The sequence below is a fragment of the Balaenoptera musculus genome, chromosome 8 (genome assembly GCF_009873245.2).
Source record: "Balaenoptera musculus isolate JJ_BM4_2016_0621 chromosome 8, mBalMus1.pri.v3, whole genome shotgun sequence".
Lineage (NCBI taxonomy): Eukaryota > Metazoa > Chordata > Mammalia > Artiodactyla > Balaenopteridae > Balaenoptera > Balaenoptera musculus.
Window position 1 is genome coordinate 89416842 of NC_045792.1, and position 16957 is coordinate 89433798.

Here is a 16957-nt window from a genome sequence, read left to right on the forward strand (position 1 = left end):
ATTTTGCTAACTTTACTAAAGTCTCAGTACCACCCAAAATTCATGAACCTATGTAATAATAATGATGATAATGTAATAATAGTAATGACAACAACAAAACTACTTTTTATTCCAATGGGATTTTATTTATAAAGCACTTTGAAAACTTTAATCTTATATAAGTCTCCAAATTTTATGATGTAAGCCAGGCTAGGATGAAATAATTTATAAACCTCAGCACTGGAACTGTCATTTAGACTGTTTCCTTGCTCTCCCCCATTAGACTGTAACTTTTTCCCTATACTTTTGTGAATTTTGTCTTTAGGGTAAACTACCCATAGTTCCAGGGTTCCAATAAATTGAACGCATTACACCAAGGGTTGTTTGGAACACAAATTCTAAAAATAGAATTTGATGTTCAGCCCCAAACTTCAGAGGAAATGTGAATAGCTGAGAATATTCAAAAAGCAGCTAAGTCATCTAACCCATGTGAAATCAAGTAGTCACGTAATCTGTAAGTCACCATACTGGTGTGTCATGCTTCCATAAATTTGGTTGGTAAAGATACAATAAGCCGAAGTTGATTTTGATAATTTATTGCTCACAGCACAACACAGAGCAAAAGCTTCATTGTTTCCCCTTTCCTCCCAACTTCCACTGAGAGGTGATAGATGACGCAGGTGGATGCTGCTCTCGCGGTGTATCTGCTTCACAGGTGAGGAGCACTGAGCTTGGAAAGGGCTACTAGCAAACCTGCCTTACTTGTGTCTGGGAGGAAGACATTACCTTCATTACCCTGGAATGTAAGCAAATCCCCTCTAGAGAAAGGAAGGGGACTTTACCATTATGGAATAAAATAATCTGCTCTCTGACCCAGATGTAAACACTATGACTGATCGGTGCCCTTTGTTCGGAAAATGTTCAGAAACCCCAGAATTATCTCCCAAAATCCACAGCTAGATTTTAGGCAAAAACACTTCCTGAGCCACTCCAGACAAATTAGTATTAAAATTTTCAAAGACCAGGTGATCTCACGTAGTTCTCTAGTACGGTGACAAAATGAATCTGTTGAATTGTTTTCAACAGCTCATAGTAGATGTTAAAAAATGTGATCATTGTAATCAATATGATTTAGTACTATTACATGTATCAAAACAACAAAATTTACAATAGGTACTCCATAGGTCAAAGAGACAGAATCTAAAATAGGCACTTTATAGGTCAAAGGAGGTAAAGAAAAAGGTAGTGCCGTTTATTGGACATCTATTTCTAACCAGTTTCATATTTGACTTTTTTTTCTCTCACAAGAACTCTTTGAAGTATGATCCATTACCCCACCTGGTATATTAATAAACAAATGGACAAAAATCTGGACTCAAATTAAGTTATGTACATTACTCAAGATTACCTTGCTGCTAAAAAGCAGAAAACAATGTGTTTTCAGCTGTAGATCCTATACTTATCACACTATCTTAGCTGCCAAGCTTATATCTATTAAGTTATTTGAATTAATTCAGTGAATAGCTTTATGGAAAACACTATACTTTTGAGAATAAAGAAATTCAAAGAATTCAAAGGCTCTTAACCTCCAACAGAATGGCAAAAAGAGTATCATCTGAAACTGAAATAAAAATTTAAACTAGAACTGAACCATTGTAGTTTTAGACCATTTACAGGCATATCTTGGAGACATTGCAGGTTTGGTTTCCAGATCACTACAATAAAGCAAATATTGCAATAAAGCCAGTTTCCTAGTGTATATAAAACTGTGTTTACACTATACTGTAGTCTATTAAGCGTGCAGTAGCATAATATCCAAAAAAACAATGTACACACCTTAATTTAAAAAACAGTTTAGTGCTAAAAAATGCTAACCGTCTTCTGACCCTTCAACAAGTCATAATCCTTTGCTGGTGGAGAGTCTTGTCTCGGTGTTGATGGCTGCTGACTGATCAAGGTGGTGGTTGCTGAAGGGTGGGGTGGCTGTGGGAATTTCTTAAAATAGACAAAAATGAAGTTTGCCACATTGATTGACTCTTCCTTTCATGGACGATTTCTCTGGCACTTGCAATGCTGTTTGATAGCATTTTACCCACAAGAGGACTTCTTTAAAAATTAAAGTTAATGCTCTCAAACCTTGTGGCTACTTTATCAACCAAGTTTATGTAATATTCTAAATTCTTTGTTGTCAATTCAAATCTTCACGGCCTCTTTACCAGGAGTAAACGCTATCTCAAGAAACGCTCATCCATAGAAACAAGTCCACATTCGTTAAAGTTTTATCATGAGAGTGCAGCAATTCAGACACATCTTCAGGTTCCAGTTCTCTTGTTATTTCCACTATATCTGCAGTGACTTCCCACTGAAGTTTTGAACCCCTTAAAGTCATTTATAAAGGTCGGAATCCATTTCGTCCAAATTCCTGTTAATGTTGATACTTGGATATCTTCCTATGAATCTCTAGTGTTCTTAAAAGCATCTGGAATAATAAGTCATTATTTGAAGGTTTTCAATTTGCTTTGCCCAGATCCATCAGAGGAATCTCTATCTATGGCAGCTAAAGCCTTCTGAAATGTATTTCTTAAATAATAAGACTTGAAAATTGAAATTCCTCCTTGATTGATGGGCTGCAGAATGGATGTTGTGTTAGCAGGCATGAAAACAATATTAATCTCATTGTACATCTCCATCAGAGCTCTTGACTGACCAGGTGCAGTGACAATGAGCAGTGATACTTTGAATCTTTTCTTCTGAGCAGTATGTCTCAACAATGGGCTTAAAATACTCAGTAAACAATGTTGTAAACAAATGTGTTGTCTTCTAGGCTTTGATGTTCAATTTATAGAACACAGGTAGAGTAGATTTAGTGTAATTCTTAAGGCCTTAGGATTTTGGGAATGGTAAATGAGTATTGGCTTCAACTTCAAGTCACCAGCTCCATGAGCCTGTAATAGGAGTCAGCCTATCTGACCTTTGAAAGTTTGAAATCAAGCATTGACTTCTCTCCAGCTATGAAAGCCCCGATGGCATCTTCTTCCAATAAAAAGTGATTTCATCAACATTGAAAATCTGTTGTTTAGTGTAGCCACTTCCATGAATTATCTGAGCTAGGTCTTCTGGATAACTTGCTACAGCTTCTGCATCAGCACTTGCTGCTGCACCTTGTACTTTTATGTTACGGAGATGGCTTCTTTCCTTCAACCTCATGTAAACCAATCTCCGCTAGCTTGAAACTTTTCTTCTGCAGCTTCCTCACCTCTTTCAGCTTTCATAGAACTTAAGAGGGTTAGGGCCGTAGCTCTGGATTAGTCTTTGGCTTAAGCAAATATTGTGGCTGGTTTGATCTTCTATCCAGACTACTAAAACTTTCTCCATATCAGCAATAAGGCTGTTTCCCTTTCTTATCATTCATGTGGTCACTGGAGTAGCACTTGCCATTTCATTTGAGAATGTTTCCTTTGCATTCACTACTTGGCTAACTGTTTGGTGCAAGAGGCCCAGCTTTCAGCTATCTTGGCTTTTGACATGACTTCCTCACTAAGTTCAATTATTTCTAGCTTTTGGTTTAAAGTGAGAGATGTGTGACTCGTCCTTTCCCTGGAAAACTTAGAGGCTATTGTAGAGTTATTAATTGGCCTGATTTCAATATTGTTGTGTCTCAGGGAATAGGGAGGCCTGAGGAGAAGGAGAAAGATGGGGGAACGGCCAGCCAGTGAAGCAGTCAGAATACACACATTTATTGGTTAACTTTGCCATCTTGTATGGGCCAGGTTTGTGATGCCCCAAAACAATTACAATAGTAGCATCAAAGATCACTGATCACAGATCACCATAACAAATATAATAATAATGAAAAATTTTGAAATATTGTGAGAGTTACCAAAATGTGGCACAGAAATAAGAAGAGAGCAAATGCTAGTGGAAAAATGGCCCTGATAGATTTGCTTAATGTAGGGTTGCCATAGACCTTCATTCTGCAAAAACAAACAAACAAACAAACAAACAAAAAAACCCTCACAGTATCTGCAAAGTGCGATAAAATGAGATGTGCCTGTGCTTCACTTCTATGAGTGTTTTCAGGAATAATTTTGGATCTAAAATTGCTATTCAAATACATTTTGCATTTTGGTATTAGAAGGTTCACTGCTTGAAACTTAAAAAAGATGTTGCTTTATATTTAAGCAAGTACACAATAATTAATATACAGTAGACTGCTAGCATTGTTATCAGGTTTTTAAGGGACATAAAAGCCAGAGTAAAAGTTTTAAGTATTTTGTGATGTGGGAATAGGGCATGTTAAGAAAGAAAACCACACACCAAAACAAAAAGTAAGGACTAGTGTTAATGATAGTGTTAAATCACTCAAACTTGAATTCAAATTGTAAAAACAATAAAAACCCGAGCTGTAATGAAAGGTGTCTTACTACAATATTCTACACTAAAATAAAGTCAATCATAATCTAGAGAGAAATCACCTATCTAAATAATACTCACCATGTGCAGTAATATCAAATTTATGGGAAATTGACTTGGAGTCACTGATTTTTTTACAGAGAAACTTATAACTGATCAACTATTTTCAATGTCTGTCCATTTAAAACAACAGACCATTGGGTCCCATTAAACATATTTTTCTCTTTCTAAATATCTGACTTATGATTGAGTCCAATGGATTTTGTTCATTTATAAAACTCTTAAGTCATTTCTGGTATACAGATTATCCAGAATTTACATTTAGCTAAAACATGTGATAATGAAAAATTCACAAGTCTTCATACAGTTTTGAAAGTAATAGGAAGATGTAGTCAGGGAAACTGTGGGAAAGATGATAAGAGATAGGTTCAGAATGAATAATTTTTCTGTTGCACAAATACTTATATTAAGGTTAGACCTCCTGGGGGCCAATGGAGAGACTAAATTACTTTCTCCATAACATTCCTTACTAATAGGAAAAAAAAAAATGTATTTTTCAAGTCTGGAATGACAAGGTCGAAAATGGATAAGATAAGTTAGAATTTGCTCTTTTGAGTTTAAAGAGACAGTTATAATAGTCCTAGTACTATTGTTTTCTTGCACTGTTCCAGACACTTTGTTAAGTACTGCTTTTTATAAATTAGCTTATTTAATCTTCACAAGAATTGATGAAAGACATACTATTCGTATCTCCGTTTTATTAAGGAAAAAACAAGACTTGGAGAGTTCAAGCAACTTGCTCAAGGCCACATAGCTGGTAACTAAAACAGAAATAGTACAAGAAATCATGATCTGAAACCAATTATGTCTGAGTCTACAACTCAAACTTATAAACACTAAGAGATATTTCCTCTTGAGAAATCAAAATGCTGACTAGTAAATGTATAGCTATACTACATGTCAGTTAGTGTTCTTATATGATACTAAAACCCCAGGAGCTGCCTTCTTAAAACCTACAATTTGAGATATACTGTCTCACGGTATATCATACCACTAAGGAAAGTTGATTGAACCACAGCATGAGGTCTTGTGGCTCACTTTCTACTTAGAGGCTCCCTGGATCAATTCCATTCTCACATTCTTGTTTATATCAGTCATTGTCAGAAGCCAGAGTCTCTCCATTATCAAACTCAGTTGCTTATCCTCATGCTACTCTATACGTCTCCTACTCAGATGCAATTCCCTACCATCTCAAATCTTTCTACCAGAACTTTGTGATCATCTACTCAGGATAGCAATTGTGTTAATAGTTTCAGAGAATTTGTGCCGTTTACTCTTTGTTCTTTACTGAAATATGGCTGGTCTGTAAAGACACTCCTTTTCCTATTCTCCCTCAAGATGAGGCTTGTTTGTATTTCTTCAACTCTGTACCTCAGAGATAGAAGATTGGGTTTGTGTCACTTTCAAACTGTTATTCCCCCTCGTATAAAAACTTCACCTCTAGAGTCTATTCCAAAACTGAAGAAGGACATCTCTCTCGCTCCTTATAAATAGACATGGTGGGTGTGTGTGTGTGTGTGTGTGTGTGTGTGTATGTGCCCACGACAACCCACAAGTCCTATTTGTTGCTGTCATTTGCTGATGTTGTCTCTCTCTCCATATTTATGAAACATTTTACATCCTGACATTTCTTTTCTATGTAAATCATAATTTTTCAAGACTTCAGATTTTAAATAGTTAAATCATCCAACATCCTCGTTCACTGACTGCCTTATATAGAATTATCATTTTTCTTAATTTATCTCAAAAACTTACTCTAATGTTCACAAGTTTTATCTCACAGACCTCTTATAAAACTCGATTTCAAACAGGCTACCACCTACTTTTGATTGTTGTTCCCCAAATTCTCTAGACTTGCTGACTTCAAGACATTAAAATCGAGTCTTTGTATAGACCTGTGCTCTCCAATAGAAATATAATGCTAAAACATACATAATTTAAAATTTTCTAGTATTCATTATTTTAAAAATTAAAAGAAAAAAGATGAAATTAGTTATATATTTACGTTTTTCAAAAATATTATAATTTCAACATATAAACAATATAAAAATTATTGAGCTATTTCCCTTGAGAAACCTAGTGGACAAGTTCATTTCAATTTGGACTAATCACAATCAAGTGTTCAGATGTGGCTGTCATATTAGGGCAGGGAAACTCAACGTATGTAAATACGTTTTAGAAGATTTAGATAGATTAATAGCAAGAGTTATGATAATATAATTTTAGTTTTTTCTTCATTATAGAAGCTGGACACTTCCGTCCTTAGTTGCAATACCAATAATTTTATGAATAATATATCTAAATGTTACCATTGGTTCCACCTTTTATAGATAGGAAAAGGCTTCAGCCAAACCCAAGGGAATATTTGGAGCTGGAATGGCCCTTCAGATTTGTGCCATGTTGGGGTGAGCTGCTGGGTCTTTATAGTCCTGAGCTGATCATTCATCAGAGTGGGCTGCCCCTGGGAGGAGATGTGAACTTGAGTGAAGCAGTGTTCTTCAGCTGATATAATTTCCAGAGAAGGATGAGACATGAGATCTGACTTCTGGCAGCACTTCCAACAGCTTGGGAAATAAGTTCTTCATTTTTAAGGGGAATCTGGGCAGGGCTGCTGGGCACCCACCATACCTCAATTTTTTCTACTTATCTCAGCATTCCTTAGGCAAAATACACATCAGCCCATCCCAGATTAGATTTCAATATCATATAAGCTAAATATACACTGTATAAATATACACTGTATTTTTTTTTCTTACAACTTAAAAAAAAATGAATGTAGTTAATTATTTCTTCCTCACTACACTGCAAGCTCCATGAAGTCAAGGGCCCTGTTTGTTTGGTTCACCATGCTATGTCTAGGATTAGTAAATGGCCTGGCATAATTGTAGGGGTTTAATATGTGTTTGTTTCCTTCATGTTGAATGATTTAATTTACATTATTGATGATTTCTCTTATTTAGCTATATCAAAACTGGTAGAATGTAGAAGTCGACTATCTAGCCCTTCTGTCTCTAAATTACATGAGGAAGGCTACATATTTATAAAAGAAAATTGAAGCCATCCAAGTATTATCATTAAAACTTTATCAGTATTTAAGAACCCTGTATCTAAGATCCAGTGTAGCTGTAAAGCAGCAGTTATCTATCATCTATCTATATCTATCTATCTAGCTAGCTAGTTAGCTAGCTATCTATCTGTCATCTATCTTTAGTTATTTGTAGAAAGAGAGCCAAAAATTCATCCTGTGTAAATCTAGATGGTACTGGTATCATCTTGTGTTTTGTAATTTATATAAATCATCTGAATTGCCTAACTCAATTCTGGTGGAAAGTGAAAATCTCTTGGCAAGATTTCCAAAATTTCAAGAAGCTTATATTTTCATGTTCATGTTGTTGTTTAGAGTTCTTGTTCTGGTTAAATCTCAACCAATAATGCATGGTTATTTTCTTTCCCTCTTCTGTAAAAACACAGAAGTGAAACCTATCTCCTCTGCTTAAATTTCTTCCAGAAGATATTTGTAAGTATCCAACTTAACCAAGATTTAAGACAACAGGAATTGTATCAACACATTTTTAAAATAAAGTCCTAGTACATTGTACAAGTCTCAAGTGGCAGGACAGAAATGTGTTGATGTCCGGCACTCATTCATCTTCCTGCCTAACTGTTCAGCACCAAGGATCGATCTCTCTCTCTCTCTCTCTCTCTTGCCTGGCAGTATACGTAAAACATTTGAGGATTTTTGCCAATACAAGACAATTTTTGATACTTGAGTGTACTGTACATTATTTTTCCAGATAATGCAATATATCTTTCTCCTCTTGCATTAACAATTAACATATGCTTCCAGGAATCCCTGGGTTTTCTAAATTTTATATTAAACATTTTGTATATTTCAATAAATTTCTGATGGCAACAGTCTTTCTATCAGTTAAAAATGAGCTCCTGGGAGGATAAAACAACAGGGTGTCTCTTTTAATGCGGGCTGCTTTCACTTGTTGTTCAAGTGGAACTTACATTCCTACTCAAGACATGTGATAAATCTCAAAGACTCTTCTTGTATTGATCTCAGTCTTAAGAAATAGAGTGAGATCTAATCTAGAGCTACTATCCTCAGCTGTCCACTCTTAGGGTTTTCCAGGTAAGTCACATCCATAGCTACCCTATCAAAACAAAACTAAGTAAAATAAAATCATGCATGCCACCAAGGTTTCATTGCTTTAAAACTTGTCATGGCCTACCAAAATCTCTATCAAGCCCCACCCAAAATCTAGGCCTAACTCTATCTTTGAATGTGACCCTTATGCTTTCAAACAATGAATCCTTATTGAGCCTTATACTAGGTCTTTGGAATTGTAGTGAGTCTGCCCTTGAAATATGTGTATATGTGTGTGTGTGTGTGTATACACATATATATATATATATGTATACACACACACACACACATATATTCTCTTTCATAGATGTTTGTGAGGGATTGGTAACAGGTTGAGAGAAATTGTATTACTCTGCTCTCTCTCTAGTTAAGCAGTCAAGCTTTAGGTATACTCCTAGAGTCAAGGTGTCAGTTTCCTTGATTCTAATGCTAGTAACTCAGTCTGCTTTCATTTTTCTCCTTGAAAACTGCAGCTGAAGACTTCTACTTCCTCCAAACACCCTATGAAGTATAATTCAGTTTTATCAAGGAATACAGAGTGTACTGTTCACCAAACAGGGAGTCTGGTGATTTGCATATGCCCTATTTCACTAATTCTAATGTTTTACCTACATTTTAACATCTCAGAAATCAGGATGGATTACTTAATTCCTATTTCTTGCTGTCTCTAAAGTAAGCACAGTATGCTTTTTTCTAATTTATTTATTTATTAATTTCAAAGGTTTTATTGATAATCACTTGGGAGGAAACAATGAATGGTTTTAATAGAAAATCTGGGAAGCTAAAAATTCTTAAAAATCTTATATTTATAAATTGAAGTATGCCCTTGAACCTTAATAATTATCTAATTTTTATTTTTTTTGATTGAGAATGTGAAGTTTTTTTAAAAAGTCACCTTATAAGAGTAGTTTAAAACCTCCACTCAGGGTAGGATATACTAGTTAACATCCCTTCAGTAGGTGATAAACCTAAGACAGTATTTTGCATTTTTGAAAACCCTCAGACAGAATGACACAATTAATATGGCTTTTACCTCAGTATACTCTCCACATTTATAATTGTCCTCTTTAAATATGTAGCAATTTCGTTTGACCAGAATTCTTCCTTTAAGATTTTAGGCTTTCCCCAAGTTTTATTTTTTTCTTTTTATGATTTTACCGACACTTAAGAGGATAAAAATTTTCATTGAAAGTTGTCATGCAAGAAGCCAAGCAGACAATGAGGATAACTCATTTTCCTGTTGGGGGGAAATGCTTCTCTAGCTGGTTAAATCATGCACACTTTCTTATGTAAGAAAGTCCAGCCAAGAGGGAGGAAGTGTCATCTGGCCCAGTCAGGACATCTTTGTATTGTCTGTAGATAAAGGCACAGCCAGATCTTTAACACTTGACCCAGCTGGCCAAAGCTGTCATGAACTCAGAGGAGCATTCCTCATAACGTATGTGTCTTCCATTCCTAGGGCAGGGCAGGGCTTAGTTGATTAATATATGTTGAATACCTCTTTTGTGCTAGATATTGTACCAGGCATTTTAACATGCATTTTGTTAAGTTATCAAAAAGTCTAAAAAGGTTATATACTTTTAGTAGTCTCATTTTATAGATAAGGTAGCCAAGGCTTAAAGAGTTAAATAACTTGCAGAGATTCAAAGATCTAATAAGTGTGATTTTTACCCAGGACTATGGACTGCCTGTCAGCTCAAGGACTGTTCTTTGCTTTACAAACAAATTATGTTTCTTATGAATGTAGATAACTTCCCTTCCCTTACTGTATTAGGCATTGCCCACTCTTTGTGTGTGAGTGAGACCTGTCTGACTGTACCTCATAATCCTTAAGTCTCTTCAGGTAGTTTGCTTTATAAGCTCTACATTTTGAGAACTGTGTATATCATTTATATCACCAAAGCCCCAGAAAGTAGTTTTTATTCAATCTCCCTACCTCTTCTTTTCGCTAAAGGGTCAACATATATACTTTATTACCATTATTGTTATTATTAATACTATTATCATTATTATTACCTCTGCTGATTTTGTTAGTTTTTTTAGATAAACTTTTAACATGGAAGGCAAGTATAGGAGAATACACAGTGAACTAGAGTAATGATAACTTCCATTGACTGAACACCTACTCTATCACAGGCTCTGTACTAAGCCCTTTCACTGATGTTTAACTTAACTTTTCAATAACCATGAAGTATATACCATTGTCTTTATTGTATGGATGAAGAAAGCAAGAATTAGAGAGGACAAATAACTTTCCCAGGACAGTGTTAATGAGTGGAAGAGCCAAGATTCTAACCCACATATATCTGCAAAACCCATATCTTTATGTGCCTCCCTGAATATAGAGGTTGTATATTACCCATAGTTCCTTTTATACAGTAAGTTCTGAAGAGTCTTTTTTTTTCAAGAATAAATAAAAACACTTGACTTTACCATGAATTCTTATTTATCAATAGGCAAATTTAGTAGACCTCCTGGGCTTTAACTTGTTAATCTAAAAAGTAACAGATTATCTTCAATAACTTCAAAAGTTATTTTCAGTTATAAAATGCTTGATTCTACTCCCTGCAGGGCATGTATCTCTTTACAACATAGAAATGAATGCATATAGATATAGAAAAGACAACTTTCAGTGGGATCCTTTCGACAGATTTTCTTCTACTTCATTCTCATAATAATTGAGTTGGAGTTGAGATAAATAGTGATACACTTGGGTTTTTATTCCTTTGAAATCCATCTAATTTACCCCAGGAAATTTGTTGGAAGTCCTATTTTTGAAGGTCTCAAAGGATAGTCTTCTAAAAGTGTACTGTAGAGCAGCCTATTATGCTTTGAATGTCTTTTGTGTCTACATTCCTTCTGAGGAAAGTTGACCATGTGGGCTTCTTAACTTGACTTGGTTTGTTTGACTAATGCTGGTATCTGTCTCAAGGACTAGTGATTTATAGGCTGGCCAGCGGCCCATTGGTAACCAGGCAGGAGAGCTATGCTGGACCAAAATGGTGTCAGTGACCATCTAAACCTATGAGATACACCACAACACCCCTCAGCTCAAAACCTTTTGAAATATAATATGCATATGCATATGATGGTTCAGATTATCAAAGGCTGCAGCAAAAACAGAATCAGGGGTACAGAATAGTTAAATTGCTATAATGTTACAAGGGACAATAAGTTTCCATGGAGTCTTTCTTCTGCGATGGCAGCTTCTAGGGTCCCTGCTATAATCTATGACTGGATTGTAGGAAATTTTCTTCCAGGAATCCTAGCTTTTCAACTTTCCTTTCCTTCTGTTCCCATGAACCTTGACAGTAAAATCCTCTGCCTGAGATAACCTGAGAATTTTTAATTCTTTACAACCTGAAAGAATCCAACTAACCTGCACAGCCTCCTTGGCATAGCCTGTTTCTCCACTGAAGAACGCCCATGCATAAGTAGGCAACTCTTCAATGCTAAGTGAAATCTAACTATCAAACTTACGTCACTTACTTTTGCACTTTGCGTAGAGGTAGAAAATGCACCTTTGGTGCTTTTTAACACAATTCTTTAAGTACTTTAATAGAACTACTAATGCTTTTTTTTTTTAACTACTAATGCTTTTTGTCTCAAGGCTCAATCAGAAGGTGTTCTTTTAGTTTTGTATAACTCATTTTCCAACCTTTTAGATTACCTTAGTTTCTTTAAACCACCTTTAATTTCTCCGTTACTCTCAGCCTGATTCTTTTTCTTTTAGATCTTAAAACACAGGAGGAAACTTAAGTTTTAAATATTTATTTCTAACTGGTAAAGAAGGCAGAATTCTCTGTAGGCATCAGCCATGCAACCCATGCTTGGTCTGGAACTATATATATATATAAGCTCTTAGCCAGGAAGCCATTTATGTAACAGATCAATAAGTGTGTGTTCACCTCTGACCAAAACTCAGTATAGTGAATCTACCATCCAAATTAAAGAATTCCAGAAACATAGGTGTATTTATATGAATGACCAAAACATGTAAGTAAATAGCAATACATGCTGCTTACCAACCATGAAATTTAACCGTTTAACTTGTAGGTTTTCCAAACAGTTCAGTTTTTATTTTGATTTAAATTACCAATTTAAATCTCTGAGTGGTTGGAAACAGTATTTTAGTTATTTTCCTAATCCTACTGCATATTTTGTCATATATTTTGATGGAGTACATACATGTAGATGTATGTATGAAAGAAAAAGTGAGAAAGTGTGTATGAGAGTGTAAGTGTGAGAGATTTTCAGCCATAAATATTTCTTTTTCATTTATTAGGTACCCTATAATTGTACTGAAATGCTTTTGTTAAACAAGCAGACCTTTGATTCTCAAAGTGTAGTTCTTAGACCAGCAGCCTTTACTTCATAAGGAACTTGTTAGAAATGTAGGATTTTGGTGTCTAACCCAAATGAATGGAATGAGAATCTGCATTTTAACCTGATCCTCAGCAGGTAATTTGTGTGCGCATTACATTTTGAGAAGTACAGTTGTGGAGCATTGTTCCTACTACTCTATCCTGGGTGATACTCATTGTTTTCATTATCTTTCTCTTTCATTTTGAACAACATCATAATATATTGTCATGCCTGTGTTTCCTTTAGACTGTGATGCCTAAGTTCTCAGTGACCCCTTTATTCTGTATTTATCTTGTTTTCATTATCACTGTCAAAAACAGTATTTTTTCTTGGGCACTTTACCTTATAACATGGGGTTTCAGATTTTGAATACCCTGTATTATGATTACCAGGTATTTTGGTTAATTCTATCACTAATCACGAAACAGAGCAGGACCCTATGGCTCTTGTCCCCCTCCCTCCCATGTTCTCATCCTGCCTTTTGTCTGTGGAAAATTTTTAGCCAAAGAATAAGTTGAATCAGAGAAGTGAGAAAATACAGAAGCAAAGAAAAGGAAAGACTAAATAATAATAGTTTAGTCATTAAACTAAGTCAGGGACTTTTAGTTCCTCCTCAAGGGCTACAGATAATATTCTGAGCCATATCCTGTGAGCTATCTCATAGATACTGAAACCCCACCAGTTGGAAGAAGTTAACTGCATGATGACCAGACTGTAGCCACGACATAAGCTGCCACAATTCCGAGAATTCGCCTCAAGGAAATGGGAACAAACCAACCCTGGAAATGAAGATTCACTATAATTAAAACAATCAACATGATGCTGATCAGACCACCAATGACCAATTTCAAGATGACAGTCAGAGCTGACTATGCTGTTTCGACATGTAACCTCCTCCTGCCGCCTATAAAAGCTCTTGCCCACTGACTGTCAGTTGCAGGAAGTCGGCCTTTGGACAGGAGTCTGCCATCTGCCGCCCATCCCCAGGATGTCGGGCTCCAAAATAAAGCAAACTTTCCTTTCCACCAACTTGCCTCTTTTTTTTTTTTTAATTTTTATTTATTTATATTTATTTTTGGCTGTGTTGGGTCTTCATTTCTGTGCGAGGGCTTTCTCTAGTTGCAGCAAGCGGGGGCCACTCTTCATCGTGGTGCACAGGCCTCTCACTGTCGTGGCCTCTCTTGTTGCGGAGCACAAGCTCCAGATGCGCAGGCTCAGTAGTTGTGGCTCACGGGCCTAGTTGCTCTGCGGTATGTGGGATCTTCCCAGACCAGGGCTCGAACCCGTGTCCCCTGCATTGGCAGGCAGATTCTCAACCGCTGCACCACCAGGGAAGCCCCACCTTGCCTCTTTATTGGCTTTTGAGTGGTGAGAAGCTGGACCCCACTTTCGGTAACAATCATGTTTCATCCTGATCCTATTGTTTCAGATACCTATACTTTTAAAACTCATTTGACTCTATGTATCTTAGGACAGGCTGTTATCTATCTGTGTCTAGCCTTTTTAGTTAATTCCATTAAAAGATTATTCTTCTCTGACAAGAAACAAATTAATATTCTATTTATATAGTTTGCTATTTCTATTTTTAATAGTTCCTGGAACATGCTGGAAGAGGAGGTCTTGGGATTCAATTCCCCTTCGACTCCTTTCAAGCTAAATAGTCTTTGGCAAATTACTTAACTTTTCTTAGTGCCATATCTTCAAAGTTGGTATAGGAACAGATTTTTATTGTGAAGGGGAAATGAACTATGTAAAGCACCTAAAAAAAAATACTTTGTACATGGTTGGCTCTCAAATATGGCAGTGCCTTTTTTCTTTTCCCACACAGATGCAGAAAAAGAAAGAAAATGTCTAAGTTTCTCACATTGCTGGCTCATCCTGAACTGCTGCCTCCTTGGCAGACAAAGCTTTGAAGCTTTTTCCTGGCTGCCATGTCTAGGTTACATATTGCTGTTCATGACCTGGGGACCTCTTCATCCTCTGAGATTTTCCCCTAGTTTTCTTGAATTCTGAAAGGTGGCAGTTATATGAGGCAAAAAAGAAACTTTTGCTCAGACACATAATGAAAATAAGGTAAGATGCCAACGGCAATCTTCTTAGGAAGGTTATGGGAAACATATATATTTGCATTTCCTTTCTGAGTATATTTCATCAGTTTCTATAAGACTCTAGTGTGTGGAGAATTTCTTTTTTGAGGCAGGGATGAGTATCCTTTAACTTATTGATCAAAGAACAATAGACATTGAGAAGAATTTGAGATATATAATGCCAGTGAGCTCATTCATCTCTTTTATCATTACAAATTTGAATAATCACTTAGTAAACAATATTTTAGACCCTGTATATACAAGGATAATAAAAAAAAAAGTCAATTAAAGTTCATCTCCTCATGGAGCTCAAATTCATGTGAAGAAGAAAATAATTAACAAATTAAAAGACAAAAGCCATAACTTCAGAGATGTTAAAAGTTATGAGGAAAATACCACAAGGTAATGTGATAGATTTTATACAAAAATTGTCCCAATTCTCTAGCTCTCCATATATCAATGCTCTTTGTGATATGACTTTGTAGTTCCTCCCATCAACAAGTATGGTCGTTTTGTCACCTTTTGACTCTGGGTTGGCTTTGTGACTTGTTTTGGCAGGAGACTGTGATGGAAGTGACAGTGTGCCACTTCTGTGAATGGGTCTCAGAACCTCTCATGTGCTTCCACTAGCTCTTTTAAAACAAGCCTGGAATAACCTGCTGGATAATGAGGAATATATGAGCCTGACACCAGCATTAACCCATGCATCAGCCAGCGAACCACCAGATATGTGAGTGAAGTCATCCTAGAATAGTCAGTCCCCAACCAATTCACCACTTGATGCAGGAAAGAACCTAGCTGAGATCAGCTGAATCTGCCTGGCCTTGATGATTAGAATTACTCATCCCCAAATCCATAGAATTGTCCATAGATTTGTGGGAAATAATGAATAGCTGCTGGTTTAATCTTCTAAATTTTAAAGTGGTCTATGACACATCAATAGATAACTGATATGGATGGAAATGACTGGGAGAGAATATGGATGTTAGATACATAAACCAAAGAAGGGACATCAAAGGGACATTTGAACTGAGAAAAAACGACAAAAAGGTGTCAGCCATGAAGGCATTTGGGATCTGTCCAGGCATAAGCTACAGAAAGCACCAAGGCACTAAGGAAGCACTAGAGATAGTTCCTTATAGAAAAGGGAAGGCCAGTGTGGCTTTAGAAACATAAGCAAGAAGAAGATTAATAAAAAACCTCTTTGGTAAGATAAGCAGATATCTTTCATGTGAATTACTGTGGCCTTTTATGAGGGGTTGGACTAGTGAGGGTTTAAGGTATATAAATTAAAGAGGATACGCATATATTTGAGGCCAAATCATCTTCTTGGAGTTAATGACAGCTACTTGTGAATCTGACTTAGCTACTGCAAATCCATCAGTAAGATGGCAAGAATATTCTTTTGTAGTATTATGGAGACATAAAACTTCAGCGGCACATTTAATTCTAGAGATAAAAGTCTCTATGGAGTTATAATTTCTTTTGATTAAAAAGACAGCAATTTCCAGAATCATGCTGTGCATGGCTCCTTTTCCCGACTTAAAGTTTGGTATCATTAAAATGATCTGGGTGATGTGATTATGGCTGGTGCTGCTGTTGCTGTGAGACGTGTCAGGCAGTCACCACTGAGAGCTACACATTCTTACTTCAGGAGGTTGCCCCTCATTCAGCATTCTGTGTCTAAAGTGAACTACCTAGATATTAATCCTCAGCGATTAGAAAAGTATAATTAATGCTTTCCAAATTTGTCATATAACCTGAAATCATACACCTAATCTGGATGAAAGGCTGTATTTAACCAATGTATTTTATTTATTTATTTATCTATCTATCTATTTATTTATTTATTTTTTGGCTGCGTTGGGTCTTCATTGTTGCGCGAGGGCTTTTCTCTAGT